Source organism: Canis lupus, chromosome 2, assembly GCF_011100685.1.
Source record: "Canis lupus familiaris isolate Mischka breed German Shepherd chromosome 2, alternate assembly UU_Cfam_GSD_1.0, whole genome shotgun sequence".
NCBI lineage: Eukaryota > Metazoa > Chordata > Mammalia > Carnivora > Canidae > Canis > Canis lupus.
This window is the reverse complement of record NC_049223.1, coordinates 5,824,246-5,844,535: the sequence shown is the minus strand read 5'-3', so window position 1 is coordinate 5,844,535 and position 20,290 is coordinate 5,824,246. Positions and strand designations below refer to the sequence as shown.

The window sequence follows — 20,290 nt, the reverse complement described above, 5'->3', positions numbered from 1 at the left end:
AACAGTGTTTTTGACTGTCCTCTTCAACCAATGTGCTTTAATGATTATCAACCTTATAAATTAGAGGATGAGTAAGTCCCCTTATACTTTCAAAACTCCCTACTTTTCTTAATGTATATGATAAATATAAAGAAGAAAGAGGCATATAGTACATTACTTATCCATAAAGGGCTTTCCCTTGTCTCCTCTTTCCAAGCTCTCTCAATACAGTGGTGCCAAAGACCACTGGAAAGAGAGCATAATTTCTCCCTGACGATAAAACTGCATCTCTGTAAAGGAAACCCTTTATGCTGATTAGCTTTAAAGCTGTTTTCCTAACCATAGTAAGCCATTCATATTTCCATGCTAATGTGATCATAAGTGCTTCTCAATAAAGGTATTTTAATATGGCTCAGACACAGTTTATCTTAGAGCCATAATATGTGTTATACTTGTCTTTAAATATTCCCCTTTCAATCTTCCTTAAAATGTGATCATTGTGCTATCTACTACATAAGAATCTCCATTTATTTTCAAGTTCTTGTTTTGTTTTGTTTTTTTGTTTCATTGGTACTTATTTACTGGAAATGCTCCAGAGTATGTTCTTAAATAAATGTAAATAACCTTAACTCTCAAGATTCCTTTCTTAAATATGTCCTATAGTACAAAGAACATTGGACTGGATTTCAGGAGATCCAGCTTAAATCTCATTTTAGCCTCTGACTCTAGGAAATCCTAGGCTTCTACTTCCTACAAAAGGAAAGGATTAGGCTAATCTCTAATATTCTTTCTGACATTCTTTTTATTCCATATCACAGCACACTTTGCTATTCTGTCCTTGTAGTCTTCGAGTATCTTCCGGTTTCCATTCCTTATATGATAGCTATTTTCAACTGATGCTCACCAAAAGGAAATGAATAATCTTTGGCAACCTATAAGAGACAATAAGCCTTCTAGAAATCCTGAGAGAATGGGTGACCTCTTGAGATTTAAAAATGATCTCTTTTCCTATGAGTCTAGCACTTAACATCTCTTAGGGCCTCTATTATATAATACTGTTTGTTTATTTAATTACCTTCTTCATTTTTACCTAATTTACTTTCTCTTTGAAGTGAGGATCTTACCATTGAATCCCCAGCTCTTAGCACAATGGCTGATACACAGGAGGTGTTTAGTACATATTAGTCAATGATTTAATGAATAAAAATGTCAGATGCAGACTTGGAAGCTGCTTCCAACAGTTCTCTCCACACATAATGCATTTACAGTCCCCTGACTTACTACATGTCCCCACATGTCTAGAACATATAACTCTGTGGTCTGCAAGAGACTGTTTGGTGGGGAATGCAAACACAGTATTAAATAGCACTGAATCATGTAATGAGAAAATTACTTCCATTCAGATGCTCTTTACATCCTTCTGATTATTTCCAAGAGAAAAATCAATGTGGAACTAGTAGGTCTCTAACACTCGCCAAACACTTGTTAATCTCCCTTTGCAACAAAGAGCAGATCAAGCTGCAGGCTTTCCACTGCAATGCTACTTAGATATAACTTATTGACCATCTCACTGTATTTCTATAGTTACTTTCTATTTCTGGATTATCAGTTTTTCATTTAAAGTAGCAATGTAAAGTTTCCTTTAAAATATGTTTAGCAATAAATTATTTAGCAATAAATAGAAATTGATTTAAGAATATATAGCTACTACACAGACCTAGGAAGAAATCTTGACTATGGTATGCAAACGATTGGAATTTGAGAAATTAGATTAGTCCATCATTCTTCTCTTTATTGTAAAGACTGGACTTAAAGCTACTTCTGTTTATGTGTCTTTAGAAGTCATTGTAGTGAAGAGTTAAACACTGAAGGCTTAAATCAAGTAGAAACTGTTGCTAACATAATGAGCTGAATTACTCTTCTGAACCATATAGCTTTATACTATATTCTGTTTTTTTTTTCAAATTGCTCAAATTTAAACAATTCCAATATTGCTTAAGTCTATAAAACTGAACAATTAGCATCCCAGAGAAATGTGAATAACTCAGTGGAAGTGACTGGCTGAACCAGTTTTATATTCCTCATTCTTCGTTGTGCATCTTGCCCATATTTATACATTTAGATAAGTGAATGAATGGATGGATGGTTATAGTGAATGTAAGCTGCCAAGGGTGTCTTGGTTGATATTTTTAGATTCAAGCAACATGTGGCCCTGACGAAAAGACTTTCAAGATTTTATCATAACATAATAAAGCGGAAAGACAGAAAGGGGTGCCTGGGTGGCTCAGTTGGTTAAGTATCTGCCTTTGGCTCAGGTCATGATCTCAGGGTCATAGGATCAAGCCCGACGTGGTGCTCTCTGCTCCATGGAAAGTCTGTTGCTCCCTCTCCCTCTTCCTCTGCTGCCTCTTCCCCTGAGCTCATGCACTCTCACTCACTCCCTCTCTATCTCAAATAAATAAACAAATAAATAATATTTAAAAAATTAAAATACCTCTATTTTAAAGAGGAAAGACATAAATCCAACAAATCCAAATTCAAAATTTTAGTTCTGCTATTAACTATTTATACAACCAAGAATAAATTATTTTAACACCTGAAAATCAATTTTCTCACCAGACCTATAAAGCTGTTATAAAGCTAAACAGGACTGGAATATATGTAAATATATCAAGGGGATATGGCTACTATGGCTGAATTAAGCAATAAGGAAATTCATTGGGAGGATATGGAGAAAGGCACAGAACTAGGCTCTAGAGAACCTGAGGGATCAAGATAGCATGGTGAATGCCATATATCATTTCCATAGATACTTCATTTTTTTTATTTCAATATTTTTTTCAAAATTTAAATCCTACCTCTCCAGGCAGAAAATTCTAAGGAAATTATTGGTACAGATACATAAAGTGACTATTAAAGTCCCTTGAGACTAGGATAGGCGAGAAAGACCTGAGTTTTTGCTTTATTTCAGTCACTTTCCTCAAGGTTTAGTAAAATTATGGAACATTTCTTTCTCCATCCCCTGGTTTCTCACTGATTGATTGTAGTATTTACAGAATTCCAGGAGCCTTGAAAACTTGGAGCAAGTATGAAAAAGGAATAGAATCTCACACTGTCACAGAAATGATACTATTAGCCTGGGAGGGAACTTAAAGGTTTCATTCACTTTTATCAAATTTTCCACTTTTCAATTTAGCAGTCTTGCCCTACATTTGAGAATCATACAGTCAGAGACTGCCATGCCAATCCCAAGGGAAATTGCAAAAGAGTCTAATCAATTAATGATTAACAGTGCAATATAGGGGTGTAACAAGTTGGAGTCAAGGAGAGAGTGGTTTGCCTCTTCATGGAGGAGTCTTTTACCACCGACATTTAGAATCACTATCGTGTGATGGTGATAAAAAGCAGACCAACTTTCAGTTGTCTTTATTATTACCCTAAGATCTCTACAGGCAAATGGGTCCCTTTGATACCTAGAGCAAGCCAGTCCCATTGCCCCACCTCACTGACAGCCATTCGTGCAGTGCAATTTATTTGAACCTGAAACTGTTTTGTTCCTTTTTGGAGAAAGAAAGAAGAATGGTATAGGCTTTAGCTTCTTAATATGGACCAAAGGGAAAATAAAGCTGAAGTAGGAAAAAATGAAGATTCATTTATAAAGAGGAATTTCCTTCAGTAACTGTACATATGTTTGACTTGGGACATGAATGATACAGGACAGATCTAAAAGAACATCTAGTACCTCCATGGTTGTGTGGGTTCACAGAATACTTGCTAAGCTAGGTTTGTTTGTTTTAAGGAAATTGGAAAGGCAATATCTCTAGGTTCAGAAAAGCTATGTTTTTAGGAGGCAAAATAAAGAAATGTTTTAAATGCAAGGAGGTAAAGAGAGATTAAGAAACTTAATGCTGAAAAAAAAAAGAAACAATGCTGAAAGAACATTTTCCTATTCCTTGTAATATGGTTTCTGAAAACAAATTGCCTTTCTCCTTTTTCTGAGGCTAATCAAGAAAAATAAACAAGACTTTTGTACTATATTTAAAATGAATATTAAAGCAAGCTGTGAAAAAGCCTTCTTCTGTCTCTGGACTAGGGATTTTCATTTCATACATTATTCAGTACTCCTTGCTCTAGATACAACACAATACGTAGCAGTTTTCTCTACTGTTCTCCTTAGCACCAAATATTTACACTTTGTGAGAAGGTTTTGTATTTTTTTAACTTAATTTTTTGTTGTTGTTCCTAGTAAATTTCAAAAGTGACTGGAAGTTACCTATATTTGTTTACTTATATATTCTTTATAGGGATACATAAAATACAGTAAGATATCTTAAATTTTTGAAAGACTGAAAGATAAGCAAGTTAGGACTGTGTAGAGAAGCTAAGAGCTCCTAAAAATGAAGGTTGCCTTCTTTAGCTTAACTTATGACAACCACTGGCTGGCAGGTAATTTGAGATAGAGACTGAGGCAAATTAGACTATTAGCTACAGAACCATCTGCCTTAACAGACCATTGAGCAAAGTGTTGGTTAGTCTTAATTTATGAAAGCCAGAAAAACAACAACCTTTGTTCTTAGGTGGCTGAGCAAAATGCCTATGGGTGTACATGAAATTCTTCCAAAAATCTTGAATTTACCCTAACTCACAATTGAATGATACTTAATGTCCCAAATCATGACCCAAAGGGTCTGAACATGGAATAGTTTCAAAATGGTTTTAGCCAGCTGCCCACCACAGCCAAAAGAACATATCAATAACATGTCCTTTGAACATGTAGCCTTGGACATTACATTTTGACTAGGAAATGGGAAGAGTTTGCCATATGGATCCTGGTAATGATGGAGAGACTTCAGGTTCTTCTTTCTGCTAAGCTCACTGTGATTTATCATCTTTTCTGGTTGCCGCCTCTGGATGTAGAATACCGTCAAGTGGAAAATTACTCGCAGTGACATTTCTTAAGAACCATATTGTCCCAGAGAAATGGGACGCATTCATACGTTTCTAAGGAAGCTCTCTTTCCCTGTCAGGGTACTATTTGGACATTGTTAACAAAAAAAAAAAATTATTCTGACACTTGTTAAAGAATGGTAAGACAGACTTTATTCAGGGGCACAACAACATGAGATTTTTCAGCTGGGGAGAGAGATTGGGTTCAATTCAGAATACAAGGAAACGGGATTTACAGTGAAGGAGCAGGGTGTGGTTCATGGATGAAAAACTGCTAAGAGAAAGCACCAGAGGCAAAGGAGAATTTCTGGCTAAACCCACTTGACAGGAATCTTACAAAAGACAGGCCAAGGTGGTCTCAGATATCAAGGGTGGGAGATTCTCACTAAGCTGACTAAGTAAGATTCTTGCTACAATTGGGCAATGTGAACACAAGGGAAGTCCAAAGGTTGGGCCCAGTGGAGCAGGAGGCTCAGAGGAGCCTGGCTAGCATGTGATTAAGGAGAGAATCTTTGTCAATAGGAAGCTAAATAAGTTCCAAAGCCAAAGAAAGTTACTTAGCTTCAGAGGCAAATTACAAAATATCAGTCTTACCTCACACACCCACACTTTGCATATACTAGAAAATACCTAGATGCCCTATAGAAAAATGACATACTGGGACAATTTATAAAATAAAGGTTTCAAATTCGTGTTTTGGAACTATGATGCTGGCATTTTAAGAGATTTGGGGAAAAACTTAGATTTGTACATAATTTGACTTTGTTTTCCAGTTTCTTAGCTCATTTGGGTTATCAAGATTTAAATAATTTCCCTGAAGATATTTTTACGATTTTAAATTATTTGCAATGAAACAGGAAAATCAAAAGCCATTTGGCTTGTAACAATAGAAATTTACTTCATAATTTCATCAATTCAAGAAGCATTGGCATGGAATGCACCATAGTGACTCGTGCTAATACAAAACTATTTATGTGCTATCCTGACTCTAATTAACTTTCAGAAAGTGTGTAGTTACACACCTTAGTTTTGCAGGCACACATTTCTGTCATTCTGATCACTCATATGCTTGGAAGGGCCTAAAGGACGAGAGGCCCTTGAAAACCTGAGAAATAAACAAATTGTGCCCTGCCACTTCTCCTTCCTGTGTGCATCTCCCCTTTGTTGGCATTCTCATAATCCATCCCAACATGCCTAAATCCCTAAGTCCATGGGACTTTGCATAAGGACTAGTCCTTATTAATGGCTCCCCAGAAATCATGAAAACAGAATCTCCTAAGTTCCAATGAATTATTCTTTGATTATAAAATCTCTAACTAGAGCATAAAACAATTCCCTCTGCTCATTCATCCCCACCCTGCCCCTTTTCATGACTTCACACTGCCTTGTCTAGCTTCCTATAGGATGTCAGCTCAATGACCCTAAATATTGTTAATTATGTTGGCATACTTATCACTTTCAGAAGCTAATTAAGTGTTGCTGGCTTGAATAACTTCATTTATGAATTAATATGTTCAGTTTAATCTACTTATAGGAAGTAAAAGATTTTGGGAAATATAAGCATATTGATAAAAGATGTCTTTTATTAACTAGAGATCTGTACTCATGCAGGACCTTTAAAACATCAATGACTAGCTTTTTAATACAATTAAAAATAAAATCAAAACTCATTTTTTAATTGTTCGACTTTTCAGAATGTATTAAATGTTAGACATGAATAAAATGGGAATATATCTCACTCAGAAAACTAAAGAGACTTAGAGCTTATTTTGTCTGACGTTGGATGTCCTACTTGACTGTTTTGTGACACATACTTTTGAAATATACTTTATTTTATAACATCTACATCAAAGTTTTTCAATATTAAACTTCTCTTTTAGTTTTTTGGTGTACATATATATACATGCTCTAGTTTCTAATCACAGCATCAACATTTTATGTCAAGATTTCTAGAAATAGGTATGAATTAGAATATATAGTTTAGGGGCTGTGTGGCCCATCAGAAACATGGGATTTTTTTTTAATTGCCTGGCTTATATGGTTTCAACTTATATATGTATGTATGCAATTGTGTGTGTGTTAATCAACTTTAAAATTATGAATAAAAACCCATCTAGTAATTCAGAATTAGTACTTTTCAAACTATAGTTAATAAATATTTTATCCTACTGTTCTTTGTTAGAAACTAACAAATCTTATAGTGGAAATGTTTCTTTTCCTCAAGTAGACATAAGAAAATAAGTGGGAGGGCAGCCTGAGTGACTCAGCGATTTAGTGCCGCCTTCAGCCCAGGGCATGATCCTGGGGACCTGGGATTGAGTCCCACGTCGGGTTCCCTGCATGGAGCCTGCTTCTCTCTCTACCTGTGTCTTTGCCTCTCTCTCTCTCTCTCTTTCTCTCTCTCCTCTCTGTCTCTCATGAATAAGTAAATAAAATCTTTTAAAAAAAGAAAAGAAGTGGGAAATGAGATTAATTCATTCTGTAGCAGAAAGAAAGGCAGCCAGATTTTAAAGGCCCCGGTGAAAAATAAATAAATAAATGCCCCAGTAAGTGCTCACTACAGCAGTGCATATACTAAAATTAGAACAGAGAAAAGATGAGCATGGCCCCTGCACAAGAATGACACAGATTCCTGAAGCATTCCATACTTTTTACTAAAGACCTGCTGTAATAAATATTTTAACTTAAACATAAAAAATAAAGAAAGATATAAATGCCATGGTGAGGCAGTTTGCTCCTGCAAGCCCTTGACTGCTATCACCTTCTGTTATCAGGGCCTAGAGGGAGGCACTTGGCTTCCAGTGTTGTATGGACACACCTGTGTCCTTTTGTTGCACCAGTTCCCCTGGCCTCTGGTTACCCTGCTACCAGTCACCTAGCATTTGCATGTATCCAGTCCAAAATACCGGAGTTGGATTTACATTTTCATTGAGTTTAAAATGATTTCTAATTTGAGTTATTCTTTGACCTGCAGATTATTTAGAAGTGTTATTTACTGTGAAACAAATAAAGACATTAGTAATCAAAAAAACTCCCTCTCCCCTTCACATGCAATGGTTTCACTGATGAATTATACCACTGATTTAAAGAATTAAATTAATTATTTGCACACCATTGTGAAAAATAGAAAAGACAACACTTCCTATTCATTCTAAGAGACTAGTATTACCCTGATACCAAAAATAGATAATATATCACAAGAAAAGAAAACTGCAGACTAATATCTCTTATGAATATAGACATAAAAATCTTAATCCAGACAGAATCCAGTAACCTCCAAAAAGGCTTATACATCATGACCAGGTGGGATTTAGCCTATAAATACAAAAAACAATCAATGTAGTAGAGTATTTTAACATAATAAAGGACAAAATCACATGATCATCTCAACAAATGCAGAAAAACCATTGACAAAAATCTAATATGCTCTCATGATTAAAAAAAAAAAAACAGCATGGAATGGAAGGAATGGAATAAAACTTGCTCATTTGATAAAAGTTATCTATGAAAAATCCACAGCTGACATCATACTTAATAACGAAGGACTGAAGTCTTTCCCCCTAAAATTAGGAACAAGATAAGAATGTTTGCTCTTGCTACTATACATTGTCCTAGAAGTTCTCACCTGAACAATTAAGCTCTAAAAAGAAATAAAAGATATCCCGATGGAAGAAAGAAGTAAAACTATTTGCTGATGACATCATGCTCTTCTGTAGAGAACATTCTAAGGAAGCCACCAAACCACTCTAAGTAATAAACAGGTTTAGCAATAATATTACAGTATACAAAATCAATATGCAAAACTCAGTTGTAGTTTATACACTGGCAACAAGCTAAAGCTGAAATAAAGAGGATATTTTCACTTACAATAACATGGAAATAAAAATACGTAGGAATAAATTTAACAACAGAACTACTAGAAAGGTGCCCTGAAGACTGCAAAACACGGTGGAATGAAATTAAAGAAGAAAAAAAAAAAGAAGAAAGAAAGAAAGAAAGAAGAAAGAAAGAAAGAAAGAAAGAAAGAAAGAAAGAAAGAAAGAGAAAGAAAGAGAAAGAAAGAAAAAAGAAAGATCCCTTGTTTGTGCTTTGGAAAACTTAGTGATTTCAGATTGATATATTTCCTAAATTGAATCAGCCTAATTCCTATTAAAATCCTAGCTGATTTTTTTGTAGAAATTGACAAACTGGTTCTAAAATTCCTTTGGCAATGCAAAGGCCAGGATAGTCAAAACAATCTTAAAAAAGAAGATAGTTGGAAGACTCACACTTTCTGATTTTAAAACTTACTTCAAAGCTACAGCAAACAAAACAGTGTGAGACTAGCATAGGAAGAGACATACAGATCAATGCAGGTTTCTTTAGGCAAAAGAATGAGGTTGGACCTCTAATTCTACACCATATACAAAAATTAATTCCGAATATGTCAAAGACCTAAATGTAAGAGCTAAAACTGTAAAACTCTTAGAAGGATACATAAATATCCATAGTCTTGGAGAAAAAACCCAAAGCACAAGCAAAAAGAAAAAGAAAAAAATAGATACACTGGACTTTATCAAAATGAAAAACTTTTGTACACCAAAGGATATGATCAAGAAAGTAATAAAATAATGTGGATAGGAGGATGGGCCAAGTGAGCACAGGGTAATGGGAAATACAGGCTTCCAGTTATTCAATGAATAAGTTACAGGAATAAAAGGTACAGCATAGGGAATGTATCAATGATACCATAATGGCATTCTATACTGACAGATGGTAGCTACACTTGCAGGAATCATAGCATAATGTGTGAACTTCTCAAATTACTATGTTGTACACCTGAAAGTAATATAACACTGTGTGTCAACTATTCTTCAATAAAAAATAAAATGACAGAATGAAGGTAAAAATCCTATCCTCTCAACTGGTGCAGAAGCAGCATTTGACAAATTCAACACCCATTTATGCTAATAACTCTCGACATTAAGTAGATACAGAGGGAATGTACCTCAGCATAATAAAGGCCACACGTGGTCTCAAGGCCACAGCTAACATTGTACTTACTGGTAAAAAGCTGAAAGCTTTTTCTCTAGCATCAGGAACAAGACAAGGGTGCCCACTTTTATTTAACATGGTGTTACAAGTCCTAGCTACAACAATTAGGCAAGAAAAATAAAAGGTATCCAAATTGGAAAGGAAGAAGTAAAACTGTCACAACTTGCAGATGATATAATATATACAGAAAATCCTAAAGACACTACCAAAAATCTATTAGAACTAATAAATGAATTCAGTAAAGTTGTAGGATATAAAATCAATATACAAAAATCTATTGTGTTCCTATACACTAATAACAAACTATCATAAAGAAAAATTAAGAAAACACTTCTATTTAAAGTTGCTTCAAAATGGGGATGCCTGGGTGGCTCAGCAGTTGAGCATCTGCCTTTGGCTCAGGATCCGGGATTGAGTCCCATATCGGGCTCCCTGTGAGAAGCCTGCTTCTCCCTCTGCCTGTGTCTCTGCCTCTCTCTCTCTCTCTCTCTCTCTCTCTGTATCTCTCATGAATAAATAAATAAATAAATCTTTTTTAAAAGACAAACTTGCATCAGAAAGAATAAAATACCTAGGAATAAATGTAACCAAGAGACCTGTATACTGAAAGCTATAATACATTGATGAGAAAAATTGAAGAAAACACAAATGGAAAGAACAAAGCTGGAGGATTCATGCTCCCTGATTTCAAATGATAGTACAGAGTTATAGCAATCAAAACAGTATGGCATCCATATATAAAACAGACACAAAGGAATGCCTAGGTGGCTCGGTAGGTTGACTCTTGGTCTCAGCTCAGGTCTTAATCTTAGGGTTATAATTCAGTCCCTGCATTGGGCTCCATGCACATACACACACACACACACACACACACACACACACACACAGATCAGTGGAACAGAAGGCTATCGAGAAGTAAACACATTCATATATGGTGAATTAATTTACAACAAAGGAAGCAAGAATATACAATGGGAAAAGGATAGTCTCTTCAACAAATGGTGCTGGGAAAATTGGACAGCCGCATGCATAAGAATGAAACTGGAGCACTGTCTTACACTATATACAAAAATTAGCTCAAAATGGATTAAGGATTTGAATATAAGACCTGAAACCATGAAATTCCTAGAAGAAAATATAGGCAGTTCCTTAATATCAGTCTTGGTTTTGAATCTGATCCCAAAAGCAAAGGCAACAGAAGCAAAAATAAAGAAGTGAGACTACATCAAAATAAAAAGCTTGTGCTCAAAAAGGAAACCACCAAAAAAATGAAAAGGCAACCTACCAAATGGGAGAAAATATTTGCAATTCATATATCTGATAAGGAGTTAATATCCAAAATATATAAAGATCTCATAAAACTTTAAATAACAAAAAAAAATTCTGATTTTAAGATGGGTAGAATAGACAATTTCTAAAGAAGACATGCAAATAGTCAACAGGCACATGAAAAGATGCTCAACATCACTATTCATCAGTGAAATTCAAATCAAAACCACAATGAGATATCATCTCCCACCTGTCAGAATGGCTATTATCAAAAGAACAAGAAATAACAAGTGTTGGCAAGGATATAGAGAAAAGGGAACCCTCTTACACTGTTGTTGGGAATGTAAATTGGTGCAATCATTATGGAAAACAGTGTGGCGGTTCCTCAAAACATTAAAAATAGAACTACCATATTGTCCAGCAATTCCACTTCTGGGTATTTATCTGAAGAAAACAAAACACAAACTTGAAAAGATATATGTACCCCATGTTCATTGCATCATTATTTACAATAGCCAAAATATGGAAACAGCCTAAGTGTCCACTAATGGATGAATGGATGAAAAGATGTGGTAGATATATACAATGGAATACTACTCAGCCATAAAAAAGAATGAAATATTGCCATTGAGATAAAATGAATGGACCTGGAGGATATTATGTTAAGTCAAATTAGAGAAATACCAATACTATATGATCTTACTTTTATATGTAGAATCTGAAAAACAAACAAAAAAACCAAGCTCACAGATACAGAGAACGGACTGGTGGTTGCTAGAGGGTAGGTATGGGGATGGGCAAATTGGGTGAAAAGAGTCAAATAGTATAAAATAAGTAGAGCATGTGAATATGGTTAATAGTATTATATTGCATATTTGAAAGTTACTAAGAAAGTAGATCTTAAAAATCTTTATTATAAGAAAAAACTTGGTATCTATGTATGGTGACAGATGTTAACTAGACTTATTGTGTTGATCATTTCATAATATACAAATATTGGATCAATCATTATGTTGTATACCTGAAAGTAATATGTTATTTGTCAATTATACCTCAATTATTTTTTAAAAAGGAAAAAGAAGGCAAATTACAGACTGGGAGGAAATATTCATTATATATATATAAATATTCAAAATACTTTATTCATAACATATAAAGTTCTACAAATTATGAAAAATCAAACAATACAATAAAAAATGGGAAATTGAAGAGATACTTCATAAAAGAAGACATACAAATAGCCAGTAGCACATAAAAATGTGCAATTGTTATTACTGATTGGAGAGATTAAAATTAAAATCATGGTGAGATATCATTTTATAACCACTAGAGTGGCTACAATTAAAAAGATTAACACCACCAATGTTAGTGAGAATGTGGAACAGATGAGACACTCATACATTGTTAGTGAAATTGAAAAATGGCATAGCTACTTTAGAAAACTCTTTGATATTTTCATACAAAGTTAAATATGCAATTCTATATGACCAAGAAATTCTATTCCTGGACATTTACCCAAGATAAATAATAACATACCCATACCCTTGTACAAGAATGATCACAGTGGCTTTCTTTATAATAGCCCCAAAATTGAACCGACCCAGTGTTCAACAGAAAAATGGATAAACAAGTTATAATAATTCATACAAAGGCATATTATTACTGAGTAATAAAAAAGACTCTAATTATCCACAATAATATGGAAAAATCTCAAAGATGTGTTAAGCAAAACAAGAAAAGTTCTATGTAATTCTATTTATCTGTAAATCAGCTAAAACTAATCTATATGGAAAGAAATTAGAAAGGTAGTTGTATCTTGCCAAATGCCAGTGGAGACTGGCTGAAACAAGTGCACGGAATTTCCTGAACTGACAAAAGTGTGGGTTAGTATCAGAGGTAGAATTTAGTGATTCATCAGCTGCATATAATGAGCCAGTGCTCATTACTTCAGGTGCCCTCTTAATGCCCATCCCCCAGGTACCCCATCCCCACCTTCCTCTCCTTTCCAGCAATCCTCAGTTTGTTTCCTATAGTTAAGGGTCTCTTATGATTTGCTTCCTCTCTGTTACAATCTTATTTTATTTTTCTTGCCCTTCACCTATGTTTATCTGTTTTGTTTCTTAAATTGCACATATGAGCAAAATCATATGGTATTTGTCTTTCTCCATAAATAAATTTAACTTTAAAAAAAGAACTATATGGCAAAAAAAAGAAAGTGAAAACCCACAATACAGGAGAAAATATTTGCAAATTATTTATCCGATAAGGGTCTGGTATCCAGAATATGTAAAGAAGTATTACAACTCAACAAGTAAAGGACAAACAATCCAACTTTAAACATGAGAATTGAATTGAATAGACAGTTTTCCAAAGAAGATACCCAAATGGCCTATATGTACATGAAAAGATGCGTAACTTTTCATTAGTCACTAGAGATATGAAAATCAAACCACAGTGAGATAGCACTTCAAACCTACAAGTTTGGTTGTAGTCAAAAAGTCATAAAATAACAGGATGTGGAAAAAATAAAAACCTCATACATTGCTGGTAGGATTGTAAAATGGTACATTTTCTGAAATAGTTTGGTTCCTTAAAATATTAAACATAAAGTACCTTATCACCCAACAGTTCCACTCCTAGATATATACCCATATACCAACTGATGAATGGATAAACAATCTGTGGTATATCCATACAATGGAGTATTATTCATCAGGAAAAGTAATGAAGTGATGCTATATAGTCTATGATTTCATTTATGAAATATTCATAATAGACAAATTTATGGAGACAGAAAGTAGATTAGTGGTTACCAGGGTCTGGGGGAAAAGGAGGAATGGGGAGTAATAGTGGGTATGAAGTTTCTTTTTGGGATGATGAAAATGTTCTGGAATTAGATCAGGATTATGATAGAGTTTTAGGAATATACTAAAACCACTGAATTTTAAAAATATACCATAAGATGGTGAATTTTATGATATGTGAATGCCGTCTTTGAAAAAGAATTACTCAAATAATTATAAAGGTTCAATCAAGAAAAGGTAAACAAGGTATGTCGGTTTGTATGAAAAACAATAACTTTCTATTTACCTTTAAATTGGAGATGACAATGATGGCAGTTTCCTATTTACAATCTGAAATGTAAACCTGAAATACGTAGGAATAATCCTAAGAGTTGATTGATATATGTTACCAAGATGAAAGCACCACAAAACTTTTAGAGAGAAAACCCCCCAAAACAATAGAATGAGAAAGGCCAATTCAACAAACAAGTATTTGAAAATTAGCTTTGTCTAGAAAATTTAGCTCACAGTCTCATCGCAACTTACAAGAATTTCAACAAATTATAAAACTCAATGCAAAAAAATTGAATAAAACAATGAGAAATTATGGATTAATATTTCATTTGTTTCAAAAGAGAACATCATTTTTCATTATAACTTGACAGTTGTAGTCAATAATATTAAATATCCGAGGGGTAAGATAGCCTTATACTTTGCAGAACAGAGTATAAATGAAATGGTATAATCTACTAGAAATATTTGGTAAAATGTATCCAGAGTTTTTTAAAAGTGAGTTATTTTTTGAAATCTAAAGAAAAAATTAAGGGTGTGCACAAAAATCTATCTGCAAGACTGTTCATATTCTGAAAATATGGTGAACGACTGGAGCGCACATAGGCAGAAACACAGATTATGCTCTAGGTCACAGCAAGAAAATAGAATGTGGGATCCCTGGATGGCTCAATGGTCTAGTGCCTGCCTTCGGACCTGGGTGTGATCCTGGAGATCACAGGATCGAGTCCCACATTGGGCTCCTTGCATGGAGCCTGCTTCTCCCTCTGCCTGTGTCTCTGCCTCTCTCTCTCTCTCTCTCTCTCTCTCTCTCTCTGTCTCTCATGAAGAGGAAAGAAGAAAAAAGAAAGAGAAAGAAAGAAAAGAAGAAAGAAAGAAGAAGAAGAAGAAGAAAAAGAAAAGAAAGAAAGAAAGAAAGAAAAGAAGAAAGAAAGAAAGAACGAAAGAAAGAAGAAAGAAGAAAAAAGAAAGAAAGAAAGAAAGAAGAAAGAAAGAAGAAGAAGAAGAAGAAAGAAAGAAAGAAAGAAAGAAAGAAAGAAAGAAAGCAAACGAAAAGAAAGAAAAGAAGAAAGAAGAAAGACAAGAAGAAAGAAGAAGAAGAAAGAAGAAAAGAAAGAAAAGAAAGCCAGAGAAGAAGAAGAATATTGTCCATCAGCAGTCTGGAAGATGACATGCAGAAGAGAGGTTTGTCAGTGGTTGTGGAGGATTTTAGAATGTGGTAGAAAAACACATTACAATAGGCCCTAGTCTGTAAGCAAAGAATGTTATGAAAGGCACTTAAAAAAAAAAAAAAAAAAACAGATCAAACTCATATAAAAGGAGCCTTGAAAGAATAGTACCTATGCAGATTCCTTAATTTTTTCTATTAATTATACCCAGGTTTTACATAGATAAGACTTTTCCTATATTGTTTAGTCACTAGAAAATTTTTCCTAAGTTGGCATCTGTTCCAATATAAAAATATGAAACTTTATATCTTTAAAATCTGTTAAGCTTGTACTAACCATCTTTCTTCTCAATTACTTGTTCAATTAATTTTCAATCCATTCTAAATTTGACAAAAGAGATGAGACAGTGTTTCCCAATATGGTTAGTAATAGCTGATATGTTTATGAATTAATCCAGTAAGTTTCCATTTTCCATTCTTAGACTTTTGGTGGCTTTGGAGGAATGAGAAAAAAAATGTTCACTGGTGTGTAGGTTATAATAAAAAAATTAATGATTTGCATAAAAGATTACATGCTATCATATATATCATGCTATTTACAAATATAAAATGTTGTATGACAATGCTCAGAATTCCATGTTATATTTTAAAAATCATATAAACTATATATTATAATCCCAATATTATATTTTATATACATTAGAAAATACTAGAGAATAAAATTCATCTAAATGCTAACAGTATTTATATACAGCTAAGTTCTATTTTAGTGTTCATTTTTTTCTTTTTGTTTATAGTTTTCTATTTCTTTTTACTTTGTCAAATATTATAGTTTTAATGAGAGAATCAAATTGCATGTAAAAATAGCTGAGTCTTTGTGATACTGTATAACACTTATGGTCTGTAATAGGCAAAGTGATGTCGTAGGCACTTCGGGACCTACAAAATTTAAGTCAAAGAGTTTTAAATCTAGCGATTAGACAAAGTATAAATAGTTAAAAAGCATGAGAACCAAAGAGCAATCACAATAATACTTCATAATTAATTTCCAAAGTTTCATTGACATGACCAAAAGTTCTTCTATTTCAAGATTTATTAATATCATCTGAAGAGTTAATAATATTACCAGTCAAACTGACCGGTATTTACATCCTCATACAGCAAATCTCCTGAATTTCTTTTGTGGTGGCATCTTCTACTTGCTACCTAATATATTTTGTTTGTGTATTTTACTGTGTGTTAAGGTAAAGGTGAATGCAACAGTAATTTTAGAGTTTTTAATATATTTCATTATTTTATTATTTATAGAGTTTTTAATATATTTCATTATTTTATTATTTATATTGTTTAGTATTTCTCTTATATGAGACCAACACCTAAAATTGGGCTAAATATATTAATGTGCAGCTATTCATTAAGAATTTTTTCTTATTTTTATAAGTAATAACACATACAAAAGAGTAACTGTATATTTGCAAAGAATTTTGTCATCTTTTTTGTGGTTCCTTATAGTCTGGCACTATTCTTTATCTATAAATGCATGCTGAAGAGACTGAAAGACCTACAGTATTAGATCTTATAAAACTTGGGATGCCTGGGTGGCACAGTGGTTGAGCATCTGCCTTTGGCTCAGGACATGATGCCAATCCAGGAATCAAGTCCCACACCGGGCTTCCTGCATGGAACCCTGCTTCTCCCTCTGCCTGTGTCTCTGCCTCTCTCCATCTGTGTGTCTCTCATGAATAAAAAAATAAAATCTTTTTAAAAAAGGACTTTATAAAAATTTTTAAATTCTCCGTAGAAAGCAAAACAAGTTTTCTATTTCAACCACATTCCAATTTGAACAATCATGATTGAAGAGAAAACAGCCTCAAAAAACTTTGCCTTAGGATATCCCTGGAGAAATACTTCTCTGTGATTAACCTATTTCAGAGGAAACGGGTTTTGCTTTGCTTTATTCATATAGCAAAACTAAATCATGGTTTAGAAGTAAGAACAAAAAAAAAAAAAAAAAGAAGTAAGAACAGATCAAAATTTAAATAGTAACATTAAATGGTGTCATTTTAGAAATTTTCTAACTACAAAACCATACAAATAGTGATATGTTTCCCTTTTGAGATTGCAATATAATTGCTCATTTAACTAATAATGCTATTAGGCAACCATCTGTAATAAATTTGTTTTTATATTTTGTCTTAAATCATATTTTTGAATACCAAAATGTCATATTAAATAGTAAAACGTTAAATTTTTAAAACACCAAAACCTGGAATGAAATTTTAATTTAAAATTATTTCTGCTGGGGTACCTGGATTGCTCTTTTGGTTAAGCAGCCAACTCTTGATTTCAGCTCAGGTCATGATCTCAGCGTCCTGGGATGGAGCCCCCATTCAAGCTGTGCACTCAAAGGGGAGTCAGCATGAAGATTCTCTCTCCCTCTCCCCTTCCCTCTGCTCATGTGCACTCTCTCTCTCTAAAATGAATAAATCTTTAAAAAATTATTTTATCAGTGCTAAATAATTGAAATATAAGGACAAAACCTATTTTTATACTTGGCTATAGATTTTATATTTACCCTGGATGTAAGGAAAGGAACAGGCACATGTAATTCTTAACTTTTAATAATCTAATTTCTTCTCCTTCATCTTCAGAATGATTAATTAATTATCTGCTTATTGTGTGAAATATCTTTGTGTAGTAAGTTGAGGGTGGGAGAACAGTGGAGAAGGAGCAATAGTGTCTATATTTAAATCTTTCTCTGCAAGATTTTATCCAAAACTTTTCAAAATTAAGCATCTTTGGAGCACAAGCACTCAATTGCTATGAAAAGTTCTTTACTTGCAATATTGTTTCGCTTCAAACAATTCCAAAGGAATGTGGTTTAGGAAACAGGTGTTTTTGCCAAGTTAAAACAAAGAAGGTCAGAATTTAGACCAATTAGTATTATTGACCTCTATTTTAGGGAATCAAGCATGCTTTTGAGTATCAGATTTCTTCCATTTTTTTATAGGCCTAAGATGACAGAATGAACTCCTGTGAGAAAGGAATGGTCACACTGCAGATACACTAGTGCAAAGCCCAAGTTTTAATGCTAGTGCATCTTACCTCAGTTCCCTGGGAGGGGGGGTGGAGAGAAAGAACAACCAAATGACTAAGGACACCCTGGGACTGCAATAGACAGGGGCTGCAATGTTCAGGAAGGCACAGAAGAATTTTTTCCTTTTCTGCTGGAATAAGAACAATTGTATATTTTTTTATTGAGGTAAAATTCATACAACATCAAATCCATCGTTTTAACCATTTAAAAATGTACAGTTCTGGCTTTTAGTACATGCATGATGTTCTATGACCGTTACCATTATCTAATTCCAGAATACTTTTCATCACCCCAAAAATAAACTTGATGCCCATTGAGCAGACCACCCTAGCCCCGTGCCCCCAGATCCTGACAACCACAAATCTGCTTCCTGTCCCTACAGATTTAGCTATTCCAGATTCATAGAAATGGAATCATACAATATGTGGCTCTTTGTGTCTGGCTTCTTTCCCATCACATAATATTTTCAAGGTTTGTCCAAGTCATAATATGTATCAGTACTTCATGGCTTTTTATTAATAAATAATATCCCATTGCATGTATATGCTGCACTTGGTTTATCCATTCATCATTTGATGGATGAGTTGTTTCCAGTCTTCACTATTATAGATAATGTTACTATAAACACTCATATACAGGTTTTTTTGTATGAATCTGTGTTTGGGTTCTCATAGGTATGTAATAGCAGGAGTGGAATTGTTTGGTCACATGTTAAATCTATGTTTAACATTTTGAGGAACCACAAAATTGCTCTCCATGGAGGCTGTATCATTTCCTCTTCCCACCAGCAATGTATGAGGCTTCCAGCCTCTCCACATCTTCATCAACAGTTATTTTCTACCTATTTTTATTATAACTATCCCAGTCTGTGTGCTTTTGATATACATTACTCCAGTGACTAATGATGTTGAGGTTAATTTCATGTGTTTTTATCTCTGTGAAGAAATGTCTATTCAAGTCCTTTATTTTTTTAATTAGACTGTTTGCCTTTTTGTTGTTGCATTTTATGAGTTCTTTATTTATTCTGAATATGGACCCTTTTTAGATAAATTATTTGAAAATATTTTCTTCCAATTCTGTGGATTTTCTTTTTCCCTTTCTTGATAGTATGCCTTTATATACAAAAAAATTTATCTTGATGAAGTTCAATTAATTTTTTCTTTTGTTACATGCACTTTTGGTATCATATTTAAGAAACCATTGCCTAATCCCAGATCAAAGTTTTTACTTCTTGCAAGCATTTCATAGCATTAGCTCTTATATTTGGGTCTTTGATTCCTTTGAAATTAATTTTTGTATATCATGTAAGGTAGAGGTCTAAATTTCTTTTGCATCTGATATCCATTTGTCCCAGGACCATCTATTAAAAAGACTATTCCTTTTTTTTTTTTTTTTGAAAGAGAGAGAGAATGTGTGTGCACACATGTGAGAATTATAAGGGGGAGGCAGAGGGAGAGAGAAAGAGAGAGAGAATCACAGCAGGCTCCACACTCAGCATAGAGCCTGTTCCTACCACCTCAGATCATGACCTGAGCCAGAAACAAGAGTGGAACACTTAATCAACTGAGCCACCCAGGCACCCCAAAACTATTCCTTATTGAATGGTCTTGACATCATTATCAAAACTCAGTTGAACATGGATGTAATAAAGGTTTTACTTCTGGATGATCGATTTTATTCTATTGATCTATATTATGGAATAAGTGTAGCTTTATAGCAACA

The 20,290-nt window shown here is 33.8% G+C and overlaps 1 protein-coding gene and 1 pseudogene across 1 annotated transcript in view; both read left to right on the top strand.

The window, feature by feature from the left end:
- Positions 1-20,290, top strand: part of GPR158 (G protein-coupled receptor 158) — a 410,036-nt gene that overhangs the window by 348,379 nt on the left and 41,367 nt on the right. The gene's annotated exons all lie outside the window — the stretch shown is intronic.
- Positions 7,481-7,578, top strand: LOC119870536 (annotated as a pseudogene).